Source organism: Bos grunniens, chromosome 1 (genome assembly GCF_055505025.1).
Source record: "Bos grunniens cultivar Pamir isolate PY7600 chromosome 1, Bosgru_T2T1.0, whole genome shotgun sequence".
NCBI classification, from domain to species: Eukaryota; Metazoa; Chordata; class Mammalia; order Artiodactyla; family Bovidae; genus Bos; species Bos grunniens.
The window spans coordinates 39,359,568-39,375,972 of record NC_141165.1 but is presented as its reverse complement, the minus strand read 5'-3'; the positions used below and the strand labels follow the sequence as shown (position 1 = coordinate 39,375,972).

The window sequence follows — 16,405 nt, the reverse complement described above, 5'->3', positions numbered from 1 at the left end:
CCTTGATTTTCAATATGTTCATTTCAATTTAAGTAGCAACACGAGTTAGCCTTTCCTCCTCTCTTTTGAACCCACCATCACTTCTCCATCCCCCGCAGTCACAGCCTAACATCCGTTCCCTCTAAGCTCTCTCTATTGTAAGAGCCTCCCACCTTTCTCCCATTCATCCTGATGCCTGAAGGAACTCTTAATGTATATGTAAGCCAGTCACCCCGCTTCTGGAACAATTCACTGCAGTATCCAATCTGACTCCCTTAGCGTGGCATCTCCAGGCTTTTATGATGTGACCCCTGCCTACCATTCCTGGAAAAATGAAAATAGCTCTTTCCATTGATGCGGAGGTGAACAATTGTAATGAAGGCCTTTGTAAAGGGGCTCCAGGATTAGGAGGTACTGAACACTCTTCAGCATGTTGTAGCTGCCCCCAGATGACTTCCATTTCCACAGAGCAATTTCCGCCCCAGAAATAATGACCATCATTTGATTCTGCCCCAAAATGAACTCTCTTAGGCTCTTCCCCAGGTCAGTCCTACAAGGGGGTGGGGCTTCACATCAGGGCAGGTCACAGAGACATTCTTTTCCCAGGTAAATACCTTTACCTTGGCAGCATTTGCCATTTAACATGGGGGATACAAGCAATGGAAGAGGATTAGTGATGCTGGGGAGCTCCCTTCACCTGGTGACATCAGAGCACTGGAGGAGACCGCCTATCTGTGCAGCTTTCCTTTGCAGGTGACTTTTCCCTGGGATGAGTGAGTACTCATTTTTGAACCCCAACCAAAGAGTGCTTTGGAAGAACAGCCTCAGCATGGTCCTGGCCTCCCCCTCCCCCAGGACTTGGAGGTTAGGCTGCAGGTTGTCTCCTCATCCCAGGAGCACGTTTCTTCTGGAAAGATTGCACTGGGGGGCCTTCTATCAGGAACACTTCTGCACCTCCATCAGGCACCACCCACACTCAGCCAGCTTGTGGTATTTGGGGGCTGTCTTACTTTCTCAGAAGTTAGGGAACAATCTGGAAGGGCCAGTTTTGTGAGTTTTCTCCAACCTCACAGATGAATTCAACACAATGTTTAGCAGAGTACAAGACATTCTGACCTACCTCCTACCCTTTTGGGAAAGCTTAAAAAACACATCAAACACAAAGTGACGGCACTGTCACCATTCGCCTTCCGGACGTCATTTCTGGCCTCGTGCAGCTTGTGTTCAGTTTTTAGTATGAGCAGCTGCTTCCAAAGAGAAGTCCTCATCCCTGGAGACTGCTCTCAAGTAATATTCAAAACCATCATCCTTTGGGCTTTCTTGGTGGCTCAGATGGTTAAGAATCTGCCTGCAATGCAGGAGACCTGGGTCTGATCCCTGGGTCAGGAAGATCCCTGGAGGAGGGCATGGCAGCATACTCCAGTATTCTTGCCTGGAGAATTCCATGGACAGAAGAGCCTGGTGGGCTATAGTCCATGGGGTCACAAAGAGTTGGACGCCACGGAGCAACTAACACTTTCCCTTTTTCACCATCCTGAGAGAAACCATTAGGGTTTCTTTTCTAAAAGACCTGATTCCTGAAATGAGAGGTCTTTGTAGCTGATCATAACTCCTCCTGTCAGATCTGTTCCTTTTGCCCCTCCCTAAGACATGAATTCCCAGGTGGTGCTACTAGTAAAGAACCCGCCTGCCAATGCAGGAGGCATAAGAGATGCAGGTTCAATCCCTGGGTTGGTAAGATTGGAGGAAGAAATGGCAAGCCATCCCAGTATTCTTGGAGAATCCCATGGACAGAGGAGCCTGGAGGGCTACAGTCCCTAGGGTTGCAAAGCGTTGGACACGACTGAAGTGACTTATCATGCACACACGCAATGCATGAATTAAAACTATGTTGAAAAATAAAAACAGAAAACCCCATTCAAATTGTCTAAAGTAATAATAATATAAATTATTTGTTCAGTAGTAATGATGTTTCAGGTCAGGTTTGATCCAGCAGCTCACACAATGCCACTAAAGTCAACTCTGCCTTGTCATAACATGGGCTCCACATGACATGAGCTGCAGCCCACCTGGTCCTATACCCTTCATCCCATGGCTACAGCAACTGTAGGACTCACATATTCACATTCCACTGCCCAAGAATAAAATATCTTACAAATAGAAAAGAAAATGTTTCTTTCTGAGAAGCCCTGGCAAGCATCTTACCTTGTACTGTCTCAGATCGGTCTACATGCCCCAGAAATAATGCCACCCAAACCACAGGTAAACCCAGTTCTTTCCCCACAGTGAGACCATCTCCCTGCTAAATATGACAAGCATAGTCATAAGTGTTATTCTGACTAAAATTCTAAACTCTTATCCTTTGCCTTGCTATAACCTTCTACGTGGAGCCCCTCCTGGCAGACACCCTAGGCTTCTAAATATCTCTTCTGAACACAACTTGGGTCACTGATCCCAGACAAGTTCTGCAATTGCTTGCCCCATTGGACCGAAGCTTAATTTTGAGGTGACCATCTGTCTAGCTCCCTCCTATTACTTCTAAAGAGCTTTCCCCTGTAACCTAACTTCAGATCCAGCCATCTGCAGTACGGTGAGAAGCGGTGGTAAGGTGAGGGATGGGCCCACCTCCTCAGTTACTCTAATAGCTTAGCATAAAAATAAACCATCCCAGTCTGTTCCAGACCATCCTCTTTTGGGTCCCTTCCAGTTAGCTGCCTTGCTTCCAACTCTAGCCCCTTAATGAAAAGAAACACTGGTGACAAGCATGATATTTGCTCGTCTACTGAGGGCTTCTTCAGCAAGTCAGCTGTTTTCATTTCTCTGCCATGGTTTTTCCTGTGGTCATGTATGAATGTAAGAGGTGGACTATAAAGAAAGCTGAGCACCAAAGAATTGATGCTTTTGAACTGTGGTGTTGGAGAAGACTCTTGAGAGTCCCTTGGACTGCAAGGAGATCCAACCAGTCCATCCTAAAGGAAATCAGTCCTGAATATTCATTGGAAGGACTGATGTTGAAGCTGAAACTCCAATACTTTGGCCACCTGATGCAAAGAACCAACTTATTTGAAAAGACCCTGATGATGAGAAAGATTGAAAGTGGGAGGAGAAGGGATGAGATGATGAGATGAGAGGATGAGATGGTTGGATGGCATCACCGACTCAATGGACATGAGTTTGAGTAAACTCCTGGAGTTGGTGATGGACAGGGAGGCCTGGCATCCTACAGTCCATGGGTTGCAGAGTCGGACTGAGCATTGAACTGACTGAACTGAGGCAGCCCATGCAGATATGAGCGCTAACCAGGAGAAGATGAGAATAAGCCCCTGAAGGCAGGGCACAGACCTGTTTTCCTGTTCAAATTTCTCAGAGGCTCATGGGAGCGCGCTTCCTTCTTTGTAGGCATCCGGATTCATGAACCTCTGCGTGTCCCCTTGGGGCCCGCTGCCTATCCACGTGTGGTGCACCCTGGTCTGGGCACCCACCTCACCCAGACTTCATTCCAAGCCACACCAGGGCTCAGCCTGACAAGCCCACAGCTGAGCATTCCTCTGATCCTTAGTAAACAGCTTACCTAAACCTTGAGAACAACTGTGTTTGTGCTTCTTCCATGAGTCGCATGACTGATCCGTCACCCAAGATGCAGGTGCTCTGTGTATCTACCTGAAAATCTGCCTGTCCTCCTCGGCTCTGTCACTGGAAGATCCTGGTCAGCACAGATGAGTCCTTTCCTACTGGAGCCCCACTTCCACTCCTTGACTTTGATGCATAGATAGCCTCCCCAGGCACAGCAGTACCCCAGGATTCTGGTGGGTGAAATTCCCTAAATTGGCCTCCTAAAACCACTCCTTTTAGATAAACCTCCATCCTCATTCAGAAAATCCTGCTTTCCTTCCAGCTGTCTTTGTTTTTTCTCCTAAAAGCCACATTTCATTAAAATTTCACACGCTACTCTCTTCTCCCATATTTTCATCCTAAAACTGCTGAAGAAAAATATTTCACCCTTCTCTTTTAATGTTTAATGTACAAGTAGCATTCATTCCTCTTATCATTAACATATTTAAAAATCCAGTTTTATACTTTTCAGTGCATCTCATTGCTCTGTGGTGCCCAGCACCACAGAGTATAAGGCTGGGGTGTGATCTGCTCCACAGTTCTGCTTTGCACAAAAGATGTTTGAGACTTCAGAAGAGCATAAAAATTAATTTTTCTTCCTTTGCATTGAGTCCTTGGATATGTTTTGTACACACCTGTGTTAGTATAGGGCTCCTTTGTGGCTCAGCTGGTAAAGAATCCACCTGCAATGTGGGAGACCTGGGTTTGATCTTTGGGTTGGGAAGATCCCCTGGAGAAGGAAACAACTCCCCACTCCAGTATTATGGCCTGGAGAATTCCATGGACTGTAGGGCTTCCCTTGTGGCTCAGCTGGTAGAGAATCCACCAGCAATGTGAGAGACCTAGGTTCAATCCCTGGGTTGGGAAGATCCTCTGGAGAAGGGAATTAGTATAAGTGACCAGCAATGCAGGGATTTTCTGAAAGGAATATTTGGATAAAAACAAATACAGTGAGAAAAGGAGAGTAATTCTCTGGTTGTCCAGTGGTTAGGACTCTGGGCTTTCATAGCTAAAGGTGAGAGTTCAATCCCTGGTCTGGAGCTAAGATCCCACAAACTGCATGGTGAGGCCAAAAACAGATAAATACATAAGTGAATAAAATATGGAAAAAGAGATAAAATATTGCAAGCAGCCTCTTAGTTGTTTTTTTTTAAGAGATAAGGGACTCCTTGTACACTGTTGATAAGAATGTAAATTGATGCAGCTACTGTGTAACACAGTATGAAGTTTCTCAAAGAAATGAAAATAGAACTACAATATGACTGGGAAAAAAACCCCAAACCATTAGTGCAACTGATACATGCACCCCAGTGTTCATAGCAGCACTATTTGCAATTGCCAAGACATAGAAACAATCTAAATGTGCATCAACAGATGAATGATAAAAAAAAAAAGATGTAGTATATATACTAGAATACTACTCAAACATAACAAAGAATGAAATTTTGCCATTGGCAGCAACATGAATAGACTTGGAGGACATTATGCTATGTGAAATAAGTCAGATAGAGAAATATAAATACTGTATGATATCACTTATATGTGGCATCTAAAAAATATAACCAACTAGTGAATATAGTAAAAAAAGAAGTAGACTCACAGATATAGGGAACAAGCTAGCGGTAGCCAGTGGTGGTGGTAGGGGGACTATCAGGGTGAGAGAGTGGGAGGTGGAGACTGCTGGCTATAAGATAGAGTCAAGGACGGATAGTACACATGGGGAACAGAGCCAACATTTTGAAAAAACTATCAGTGGAAAGTAACCTTTAAAATTCTATAAGAGTATACAATTAAAAAAAAACCATGGTGGACACTACCCTTTCTGAAGCTCCAGTCCTGGAAGTGCCTCTAGCAATAGAACTCTAGGCTGGGGAAGAGACACTTAGCACAGTGTACTTCAGAAGACAATCTAGCAGAAGGGGATGGTGGTAGCACTGTGAAGGGGGAGGAAAAAGTGGGCATAAGGGAGAGAGCCTGTGGGGGACGTTCCTGCCCACGGAGGGTGCTCATGAATGTGCCTGATGCCCATGCCCATGGCCAGGATCAGAGGCAGCTGACACCCGGTGCTGCCACTCAACAGCCCTGATCTTGGAATGAACAACTGACCCTCCTCCGAGTCCCATCTCCCTTGTCCAAGAATGGCCAGGGTATAAATCAAGGCAGAAAAGCTATACTAGCCTTGAAAAGAGTCCCCAAAAGCCTGCCAACCCAAAATGACACCAAATTATCCCTCAACCTATCTGGCAGTCAACATTTGCACAGCTTTTCATATTCACAGCTTGGGGAGCTGAGGGCAGTCAGTAGTTAGCAGGTAGAACACAGAACAAGACTAAGGTTGTAGGTCTTGTTTTCAGTTCTTCTTAAGATTCTGATTCATAGCCTGATTGGATCAGTCTCAAGGCCATTTCCCACAAGTCGAGGCCGCCTGCACAATTGCAGGGCTGAACCCAAAACTTGGCATCAGCCCCTCGTGGTCCATCAGTCCTGAGTCAGCAGCTCTCTCCTCACAGCAGTGATTTCTCCTTTCCTCTCATGAGTCCTGGCAGACAGAACAAACGCAGTAAAACCTAAACAGATGAGAATGGCAAAGCTTACTTGGGCATTCAAAGATCAATGCAGTTAAAAACATCTCTGTACTTTCAACTGACTGATTCACTGTTAATGTGGAGTTACCTGTTCTGAGCTTTCACAATCTGCTAAGTGTTCTGTAATTGTATTTAGTGGTATGGTTCTGATATTGAACACTTGGGAACAGATATGATAAATAAAGCATGTTGTAAGTATGCTTACTCTAGGTTTGATTACTTTTTGGTCAGACAAGCATGGATTTGAATGCTACTATGCCACTTGTTTGAGCCCCTTAAATTCTCTGAGCCTCAGCTTTTGCATCAGTAAAGCAGGACAGTTAAACCATTACTACCTAGGGTTGCTGCAAAAATTAAATGAAATAAAATTTGAAAAAGGCCTAACAGAACATTTGAAAATATACCACATCATTCGTAAATGTTCAGCCACTAAGTCGTGTTCAACTCTTTATGACCCCATGGATTGCAGCACGCCAGGCTTTCCTGCCCATCACTATCTCCTGGAGTTGGCTCAGATTCATGTCCATTGAGTTGGTGATGCCATCTAACCTTACTAAATAATAGCTATTATTAATGCTACAGGAATAAAAGTTGCAGTGTAATGTAACCAGAAGATTCAGATAAACAGTCACTTTTGTTTTTCATTCACTTCTATTTATTTATCTTTGGCTGTGCTGGGTCTTCACTGCTGTGCTCAGGTTTTTTCTAGTTGTGGCGAGTGGGGGCTACTCTTTGTTGTGGTGCATGGACTTCTCCTTGTGGTGGCTTCTCTCATTGTGGAGCATGGCTCTAGGTGCTCGAGCTCAGTAGTTGTAGCGCATGGACTTAGTTGCCCCGTGGCATATGGAATCTTCCCAGACCAGGGAGTGAACCCATGTCCCCTGCATTGACAAGTGGATTCTTATTCACTGAACCACGAGGAAAGTCCCAGAGTGACTCTCAAAAAGTTTTTTTCTTCCTTCGTGGCAGTCAACACTGTTCCCTGGGCACCTACACTGTACCAGACCCCATTCTAGAAGCAGGAAATGCAGCAAGGAACAAGACAGGTAAGGTCCCAGTTCTCCCAGGGGTTACCTGAGAATGGCAGGAGATAACAGAAAAAGAAATCATGAATAAAGAAGATAATTTCAGATATTAAACAGTGATACAATAAATAGACAGTGACTGGTGGGTTACCAGGGAATAATTAGGGAATTATAGTTGAGGTGACACCTGACAGAAAGAGGAGACACAGGAGTGTGTGGGGGAAAAGACAGAGGAAGTGGCAAGTACAAGGCCAGAAGTGGGATCAACCCTGGCCTGGCAGAAGAGGATGGGGACGAATTTACCTAGAGCATAAGGAGGGAAGAGGAGAGTAGTGTGAAATGAAGTTGGAGGACTAGGCAGGGCTTCTGATTTCCTATCTCAGCTCTGCCGCCAGCAAGCAGTTACATCTTGTATGTGCGCTTGAACTCTCAGAGTCTCAGTTTTGCCATCTATAAAATGGGGTTAAGGGGTGGGCCTTGATATGGTCCTTTCAACTCTGTGATCTGCATACAATATAGATCGGATGTTGTGTTACTTTTTCTATGATGACAACACTGGGATCCATTATAACTCTTGCAAACTGCCTGGTTTTGTTTGTTCATCAGTATGTTGACCTTGAGGAAAGAGTTACCATAAAACCAACCAGGCGCCAAGGTGCGGAATGCTTTATCCCCAGATCTCAAAGCATCCTTTGAGTTAGTTGTGGCCAAAAGATTAACTGACCACAGATTCTTTTCAGTTCCTGGTTTTGTTTTTGGAAAACCACTAGCAGCTCACAGACAGTCCCAAGAAGCTAGCTTTTAATTGTTTTTATTTGAATTGTTCTGCGCTGTGTCTTCTTGACATTTTTTCAAACAACTGGGGAGCATGTATGAAGACACACAACTGGGTTTAGGGAAATTTTAAGACACATTCTATTTTGTTCAATAGTGTTACCTCCCATGGAAAATCATGCTGAATGGCCGCATGAGTGTTGCCATGCTCTTTGTAAATCTTCATCATCTGGAATATGAAGACTTTAACAGTATTCTAGTAGCAGTCTCTTCTCTAGGGACTTAATATGCAGTTAGTCCACTATCAGGGCAAATGTACCTTTAGGAAATGGCAAACCATTCACCATTATTACCAGTAACAGTGCTAATTTAAAGTTAGTAAAGGGAATTCCCTGGCATCCAGCAGTTAGGACTCAGCAATTTCGCTGCTAGGGTTGAATCCCTGGCCAGGGGACTAAGATTCCTCAAGCTGCACAGTACAGCCAAAAATAAGTAAATAAAGTCAGAAGAGACAATTAAATGAAATTCTAAGCTATTCAGATTAAGAAGGTTGCTGCTCATCTGAGGTACCTCTAGGATAACAGATATACCAAATTTATCCTGATCAAGTGAGTAATTGACTACCCTGCTTAAAAGGCAGCTATTTTTCAAACCCTTGTAACTTCTGTGGTGTACTACTCCAGAACTTTTTAAGACAACAAAAGCTTTCCATGTTCTTTCTTATGCCTAACCTGAACCCCTTATATTGATTTCCAGATTGTTCCCTCCAATTCTGCCTACATGATGAAGAATAAGCTGGTGATCCTGGCATGTTAACTTTTAAAAATAAATAATAACAAGCAACACACATATTGTTTACTAATCTAGGTTCTAGACAGAGGACTCATTTAATCCTCACAACAGTCGCATGAGGCAAGTACCCTTATGAACCTCACTTTACAAGGAGGGGCACTGGGGTACAGAAGCCAGACTGAGATTTGAATCCATGGCATCTGACGCCAGGGTCCTTGCTTTCACCAGTCTACCATTTTGCCCCCTCATATTTAAAATCTCTGCCGAGTCGATATTCACCAATCTATCTCTTTTTTGGTTGAAGTGATTGATGAAGAGAAACAAGAAACATTCTTTTTTCTCCCATTCTTTAATAAATAAATGTAATCATTTCCTTCTTCCTGAAAATGGAAGCCTAAGATCTGTGTTTTGTCTCAAAACTTTCACAAAAGGTGTTTTTTGATTTATGTGTGCTTTGTTGTTAATAGATGAAAAGCCTTGCTGGGCCAGACTAAGCCCATGCATTTCCCACTATCTGATTGTTTCAGAAAGTGTGACCCAACACTGGAGTTACAGCTGGAATTCTGCCTGTCTACTGGGAAAGTACAACAGGCCACAAGATTAAGTGCTGAGCTGAGGCTGGCAAAGTGGACTGGAAAACCCAGGAGACATGTTTTACAGGTTCATACAAAAGCTTTAGCAGTGATCTAGCTTTTCCTCATCATTAAAATAACTGCTCTAGGCAGAGAGGTAGTAGCTCAGTATTTCTGTCTATCTGTTTATCTATTTATCTACACCACACTCACACACACACACATGCACACATACACTTCTTTTTGTTTTCCTTATTTTAACCACTAAGATAATTTTCTGCTAAGTCTCTCAAGGCTCCATCATAAATAGAAAACTCCACTCTCTTAATTGTTTCCTTAGCAAATTTCCAAACTTCGAAACCCAAAACAGAGAATGCATATAATTTAAATATATAAAATATTACATTCCATATCTATCTATAATGGAAATGTATTGCTGGCCACAAACTTAGTGGCATAAAATATGTAACTTTGTTTAATCTCTTTAAAACCAAACTTAGTATGTCTTCTGTGAAAATAATCTCACTGAGGGCTCACCCTCCTGTCTAAGTTGCTGTGGGCCCTGGCATGGGGTGGGAGGGTGCATCTGGTCTGGGTTATTGTCCATCCAGTGATGGATATCCATCCAGTGGATGAAATGTCCTCATTCCTGTCTGATGTTCCATTGTTCATACAGGGAGACTGCAAGGCTTCCAGGGTTTGGCTGTGTCAGAGATCAGGGCACAGCTGTGTGGCCGCCTGGGGCCAGGAACCCAGCGCTCCAGCACACACAAGGTGTTCCAGGGGACGCTGGTTCTGGCTGCCTTCCCAGTTTTCTAGTGGTTTGGAGGGGCAAGAGAATATAGATGCTCACCGTCCTCAGAGCCTCTGATCTTATCTGGATTTCTTTCACCCTTTTCATCACCTTTTGCCTAAGGCCTCAGTCTGGAGGAGAGGGCAACCCCTGGTTACCTCCTCTCAGATCACTCTAGAGTTTAGCTAACCTCCCCTACCCTCCTCTCCAGTTGTCTTTCTTTTGCTCTCTCCCTAACCTGTGAATCTTTGGGGAAGCAATGAGTTGAAGGGAAGACTCATTCTCTAGGTTTCTTTTTCTATGTACTTTTGAGAGCCCAAAGCCTTTCTCTGCTACAGGAATCTGAATCTGAGGTCTGTGTCTCACTGATGGAAACAGGCAAAGGAAATGGAATGTGTGAAACAATGATCTGTTCATCCAACCATGTGTACTCATTTAGGAGTATGTAATGTAGGTCAGACACGACTCAGTGACTTCACTTTTACTTTTCACTTTCATGCATTGGAGAAGGAAATGGCAACCCACTCCAGTGTTCTTGCCTGGAGAATCCCAGGGATAGCAGAGCCTGGTGGGCTGCCATCTATTGGGTCGCACAGAGTCGGACACGACTAAAGTGACTTAGCAGCAGCTTAGCAATGTAGGTCTACTATGTGTAACTCAACAGGATATATACGTGTGTATTTAATACACAGGGCTTCCCAGGTGGCTCAGTGGTAAAGAATTCACCTGCCAAGCAGGAGTTTGTGGGTTCGATCCCTGGGTTGGGAAGATCCCCTGGAGAAGGAAATGACAACCCACTCCAGTATTCTTGCCTGGGAAATCTCATGGACAGAGGAGCCTGGCTGGCTACAGTCCATGGGGTTGCAAGAGTCGGACACAACTTAGCAACTAAACAACAACAATTTGATACACAAGAAGTATATTTACATGTATAGGCATGACTCATCCATGTGGTTTTAGTCTATGGAATATAGCTTTTGGGACGAATTAATCTGTGGATGAATACTTCTATCCAGTTTCTAAATATTTAAGTAACAGACATTTTTTATTTAGGGTTTGTAGGATATTGAGAGAAATGGAGAATCAGAAGAGAATTGATAGATAGTTATGGAGAGGTAGATTTCTCATCACCTATTGCAGAAGCAAGAGTTTCTGACTCAAGCATGCAGTAATAATCAACATATAGTCCTAGTCATGTCATTTAGTTTAACTGTCTCATTTTCAACACCAAGAATTTTTAAAATGCTCAAGTACATAGCAAATGTAAGATATCTCAGATTTCAAATAATGAAGTTGATTGTGCTTGAAGTTTAAAATATTGGCTTATTCATGAATAAGACATTTTAGAGCACTAATCAGGCATAAAGAATTCCTAGTCCTTGTACCAGATGCCACAATTCACTGTTTTTCTTGGTATGAAATTGCCTTCAAGCAAGACTCAGACACACTTAGCAAAAAGTCAGATCATATAAGATCTTTCTAACAAATGGTATGTGAAAGGAGTTGTTGAAAAAGAAGCAAATCAATCTTTGGATTGGTCATATCTTTAACTTATTGCTACTAGTCTAAGGTGAGAATTTAATTTTTATTTCTCTCTAAACATGCAAAGAACAGTATTCTTCCCATGGCAGCCTGAATCTTGAAGGGACAATATTCCTCTTCCAGGTTGTTGGACAGGAGCCTGTTTTTGTTCCTGGATATATAAACATATTGTCACTCTAAACTATAAGTGATAAGATTCGTGGAAAACATATTCTCAGGGGTTACCTCGGACAAAAAATAGGTGGAATCCTAGGAGAAGTGGCCTGAGGTAAGGCTAGCCGCATTTAGCAAGTTAAAATACAGGATGCCTAGTTAAATTTGAAGTTCAAATAAAAAATGTAAGCCCCAAATATTGCATGGAATATCCCTACCAAGGTAGAATTATGTGAAGACAGGAAATGGCCACTGGACAAGGATTTACTAACCAAAAGAGTAAACAATTGATAACTTAGGCCATTCTAGCTGCAGAAAATAGCATAGAACAAAATTCCCCCTCAGGGGTCCATAAAAATGCAACTGGCAAACTGAAGTAGTAACGCTATCAGGAGCCTACCTTGGAATTAGCCTGAGCAACTTGACAGGGCCTCTAAGAAAGACCAAAGTGGGACAGAAAAGGAATAAGGGACCTGTGTAACCAGGTGGCTGTGTCTGTGATACCAGTCTGTGACTCGTCTTTAAGTTATCTTAGGACGCAAAGTCTGTGCTTGGGAAGCTCACCTGTTTCTGTGCTCTTGTATCTTCCCTTTTTGGTCTTCAGGTGCTTTCCTCTTATTTCTCAGTCAAGTTTCCTTTTGAAAATCCTAGCTTTTGTCTCTGAATAATTAGCATATAGATCTTTAGTCCTTTTCAGCCTCATTTGGTCATGATGTATTATCTTTTTATATCTTGGATTTCATTTGCTAGCATTCTGCTGAAGATGTTTGTGTCTAGGGAAACTGGTCTGTAGGACATCAGTCTGTAGTTTTCTTTTCTTATAATGTCTTTGTCTGGTTTTAGTATTAAGGTAATATTGGCCTTATAAAATGAATTAAAAAGTGTCCACTCCTATTTTCTGGGATACGTTGTGTAAAATTGGTCTTATTTTTTTCTTTAAAGTTTGGTAGAATTCACCAGTTCAATTCTTGGGTTGGGAAGATCCTTTGAAGAAGGGATAGGCTACCCACTCCAGTATTCTTGGACTTCCCTGGTGGCGCATGTGGTAGAGTCTGCCTGCAATTCAGGAGACTTGCGTTCTGTCCCTGGAAGATCCCCTGGAGGGGGTCATGGCAACCCATTCCAGTATTCTTGTCTGGAGAATCCCCACGGACAGAGGAGCCTGGTGGACTACAGTCCATGGGGTCACAAAGAGTTGGACACGAATGAGTGACTAAGTATCAACAATAGTGCTGAAGTCCTCTCAAGTGTACCTAAGTCATAGGAAGCTTATAATGTGTTACAGAGAAAATGCATGTGTTAAGTAAGCGTCATTCAGACATAAATCATAGTGCTATTGGTTGTGAGTTCAGTGTTAATGAAGCAGGTGTCTTTAAATAAAGAGATTGTCTTTAAATGAAGACAAACATAGGGACTTCCTGGGTAATACGGTGGATGGGAATTCGCCTGCCAGTGTAGGGGACATGGGTTCACCCTGTGGTCTTGGAAAATTCCACGTGCCATGGAGTAACTGAGCCCACAAACCACAACTACTGAGCCTGTGTACTGCAACTGCTGAAGCTTGTGCTGAAGCCCGTGCTCTGCAGTGGGAGAGGCCACTGCAGTAAGAGGCCTAAGCACCACGAGTAGGGCTCAGGTGCTTTACTCCTGCTTTACGAGTAATGCAACTAGAGAAAGGCTGTGTGCGGCAATGAAGACCCAGCGCAACCAAAAATAACATAAATTAGGTATTTAAAAAATGAAGGCAAACATTAAAATATATGCTGCATTGATCAGTTGACAAAATTGCTATGACAAGAGACTCATAACCTAACATGGTGCTTCCTTTAGATGTAATGGTTCAGTATTAACCAATTCAATATGTATGGTGGTTTTATCAAGTAAGTGTGTTACATTTTGCTTACCCATTTTTTAGTTGGTGGCTTTTGGTTGTCTCCACTTTGGGGCATCATGAATAATGCTACCAAGAATATTTATGAACAGGTTTTTGTGCCTCTATATTCTTTCTGATTTTCAGTCTACTTGTTCTGTTGATTACTTACTGAGATAGAAATGTTGAAGATTCCAACATAACTGTGGATTTGTCTATATTTCATTTCAGTTTTCTCAGTTTTACTTCATGTATTTTGAAGTTCTGTGTTAAGTTCATACATATTTAGAATTGTTATAGCTTCTTGGTTAATTAACCTCTTTAGTATTACATACAGTAAGTCCCCTACATATGAATAAGTTCCATTATGAAAGCACTTTCATAAGTCCAACAAAATTAGCCTAGCTACCTGACATGATTGTCTATATAGTACTGTATTGTAATAGGTTGATAATACTTTTCACACAAATACTACATAAAAACAAACAAACAAAAAATAAGGAAAACATTTTCAATTTTACAGTGCAGTATCTTGAAAAGTGCAGTAGTACAATACAACAGCTTGCATACAAGGGCTGGCATCAGGTGAACAGGCTAGAAGAGTTACTGACAAAAGGAGGGAGAGGAGGTAGAGATGGTCGAACTGAAGGATCATCAGCAATAGGAGACAGAGGGCAAGCTGCAATTTCACTCATGCCTGACACTGATGGCACAGGTTCTGGTTCCTTGCTGGATTCAAATCTACCCACCCCCTGGAAGAACTGTGGTGCTGGAGAACAATTTTGAGAATCCCTTGGACTACAGGGAGATCAAACAAGTCAATCCTAAAGGAAATCAACTTTGCATATTCATTGGAAAGACTGAGGCTGAAGCTGAAGCTCCAATACTTTGGCCACCTGATGTGAAGACCTACTAACTGGAAAAGACTCTGATGATGGGAAAGATTGAAGGCAAAAGGAGAAGAGGGCAGCAGAGGATGAGATGGTTAGATAACATCACCAACTCAATGGACATGAGTTTGAGCAAGCTCTGGGAGATGGTGAAGGACAGGGAAGCCTGGCGTGCTGCAGTCCATGGTGTCACAAAGAGTCGGACATGGCTTAGTGACTGAACAACAAAAAACCACCACCACCCTCTGGAAAAAGACGATCCAGTGGTGTCTGGCGAGTAGCTCTTTTTTTCTTGCCGTGGAGGACGTGGTAGCACTGACTACATTCTGAGTGGCTGCTGGGGCCGTTGTGAACCACTCTGTGTTCAAGTTCCCTGCCTCAAGAACTGACAGTGCCTCCTCAAAGAAAACCCCCTTGCCATGTTCTGCCATGTTCTGCTTCGTGAATCTGTTTGGTTCTTCAGTTACTACTTCTTCCTCTTGTCTCTCTCCATCTTTTCTCTGGGCCTCCGATTCCATCTTTCCTTTTGCTCTCTCCATTATTTTCACTTTAGTTTCCGTCATTATAGATTGTTGCTTCTTAGCAGTATCAGCTATTAATACAGCAGTGCTGCTTTTATGCTTACTTCCAGACATCTTGGGCATCTTATTAAAAAAAAAAAACATGCAGAAGTATTTTACAAATCTTACAAAAATACATGAACATGAGAACATATGGTTTATACCCTTCCAGGGCCTTGGAAGAAGCCATGCATGGAAGGGTCCTGAAGTTTAAGTTGCATTAGCTTCATGGTCGATTGCTTCTGCCTTTGACTTTAGCATTATTTTAGTATAAAAATAATAATGGAGCTAGTGGAAAAGAATTTTTTCCCTTTAAATCTCAAATATTCTGCATTCAAGCACCTTCAACTCTGGATTAAAAAGTGTATCACCAACCTAAAAACCTATAATTTTTTGAGTTACTTGATAGTGTGTATCATGTCAGGATCATTTGGTTCATTGTTTCAAGTTATTAACATGGGCAATTCCATTAAGTGAATTCTATACAGCTTCACAATTTGTCTTTAAAATCTTACGTCAGGAGATACATGCAGGTGTTGAAATTTCACTGGCCTGGAAGACATTAAGGGCTAGTATGAATGAAAGTGTTCATTTGTGTTTAGTCCACAGTTAAGTAAGTTAAGTGATGGACTTAACTTTTCTAAAGAATGTGTGTTCTTGTCAGACTCCCTTTTATCCCCTTTCACTGTAGAGGCTTCTGCCTTCATCAGACAAGTTATTTCCTAGCTCCAGGTTTTGCCTTTATCAGACTGGTTCCTCCACATGTGATGGAGACTTGGGATGAGAGAAGGAGGGTAAGGAAGAGATGAGGGAGATGCCAGCAGAGTATGAAAGTGCAAGTATAAGTGTCCTGAGCTCTTACAATGTGCTGGGCACCGCTCTAAGACTATCATGTAAGACTTCTGCACAGATTAACCTACCAGAGGCAGGCATTACTACAATTTTAAATCACAAAAGAGAAAACAAAATAATTTATTAACTTTCCCAGGTAAAACCAAAACCTACATATTTTCATCCCAGAGCCAAGTCACATTCAAAGAAACACAAAACATTCTGTGTCTTTTCTTGGTAGGTCCTTTGAAAAATGTAGAGTCTAAACATAGAGTTTGTAGCTATTCTTATTAAAATCCATTGGTCCCTCCTACTCTCTGATTCCCATTTGGTTTTAAAATTCAATTCAAACTTTCTCAAGCAAAGGGGTTCTGTTGAGGCTCTTGTAACTTAGAGTGTTCTCTTCTCAGGAGGGGCTGGATCCAGC

General features: G+C 42.5%; 1 long non-coding RNA gene across 10 annotated transcripts in view; it reads left to right on the top strand.

Annotated features, from left to right (window-relative positions):
• LOC147379297 (uncharacterized) overlaps positions 1–16,405 on the top strand; it is a 119,825-nt gene that overhangs the window by 85,016 nt on the left and 18,404 nt on the right. For 9 of the 10 annotated variants that reach the window (XR_015160049.1, XR_015159806.1, XR_015159893.1 and 6 more), the window contains 2 exons: positions 7,146–7,222; positions 8,732–9,154. The exons of the other annotated variant lie outside the window; for it this stretch is intronic. This is a non-coding gene — a long non-coding RNA (uncharacterized LOC147379297). Of the gene's footprint in view, positions 1–7,145; positions 7,223–8,731; positions 9,155–16,405 lie in introns of those variants that run through there. 10 annotated transcript variants of the gene reach the window in all.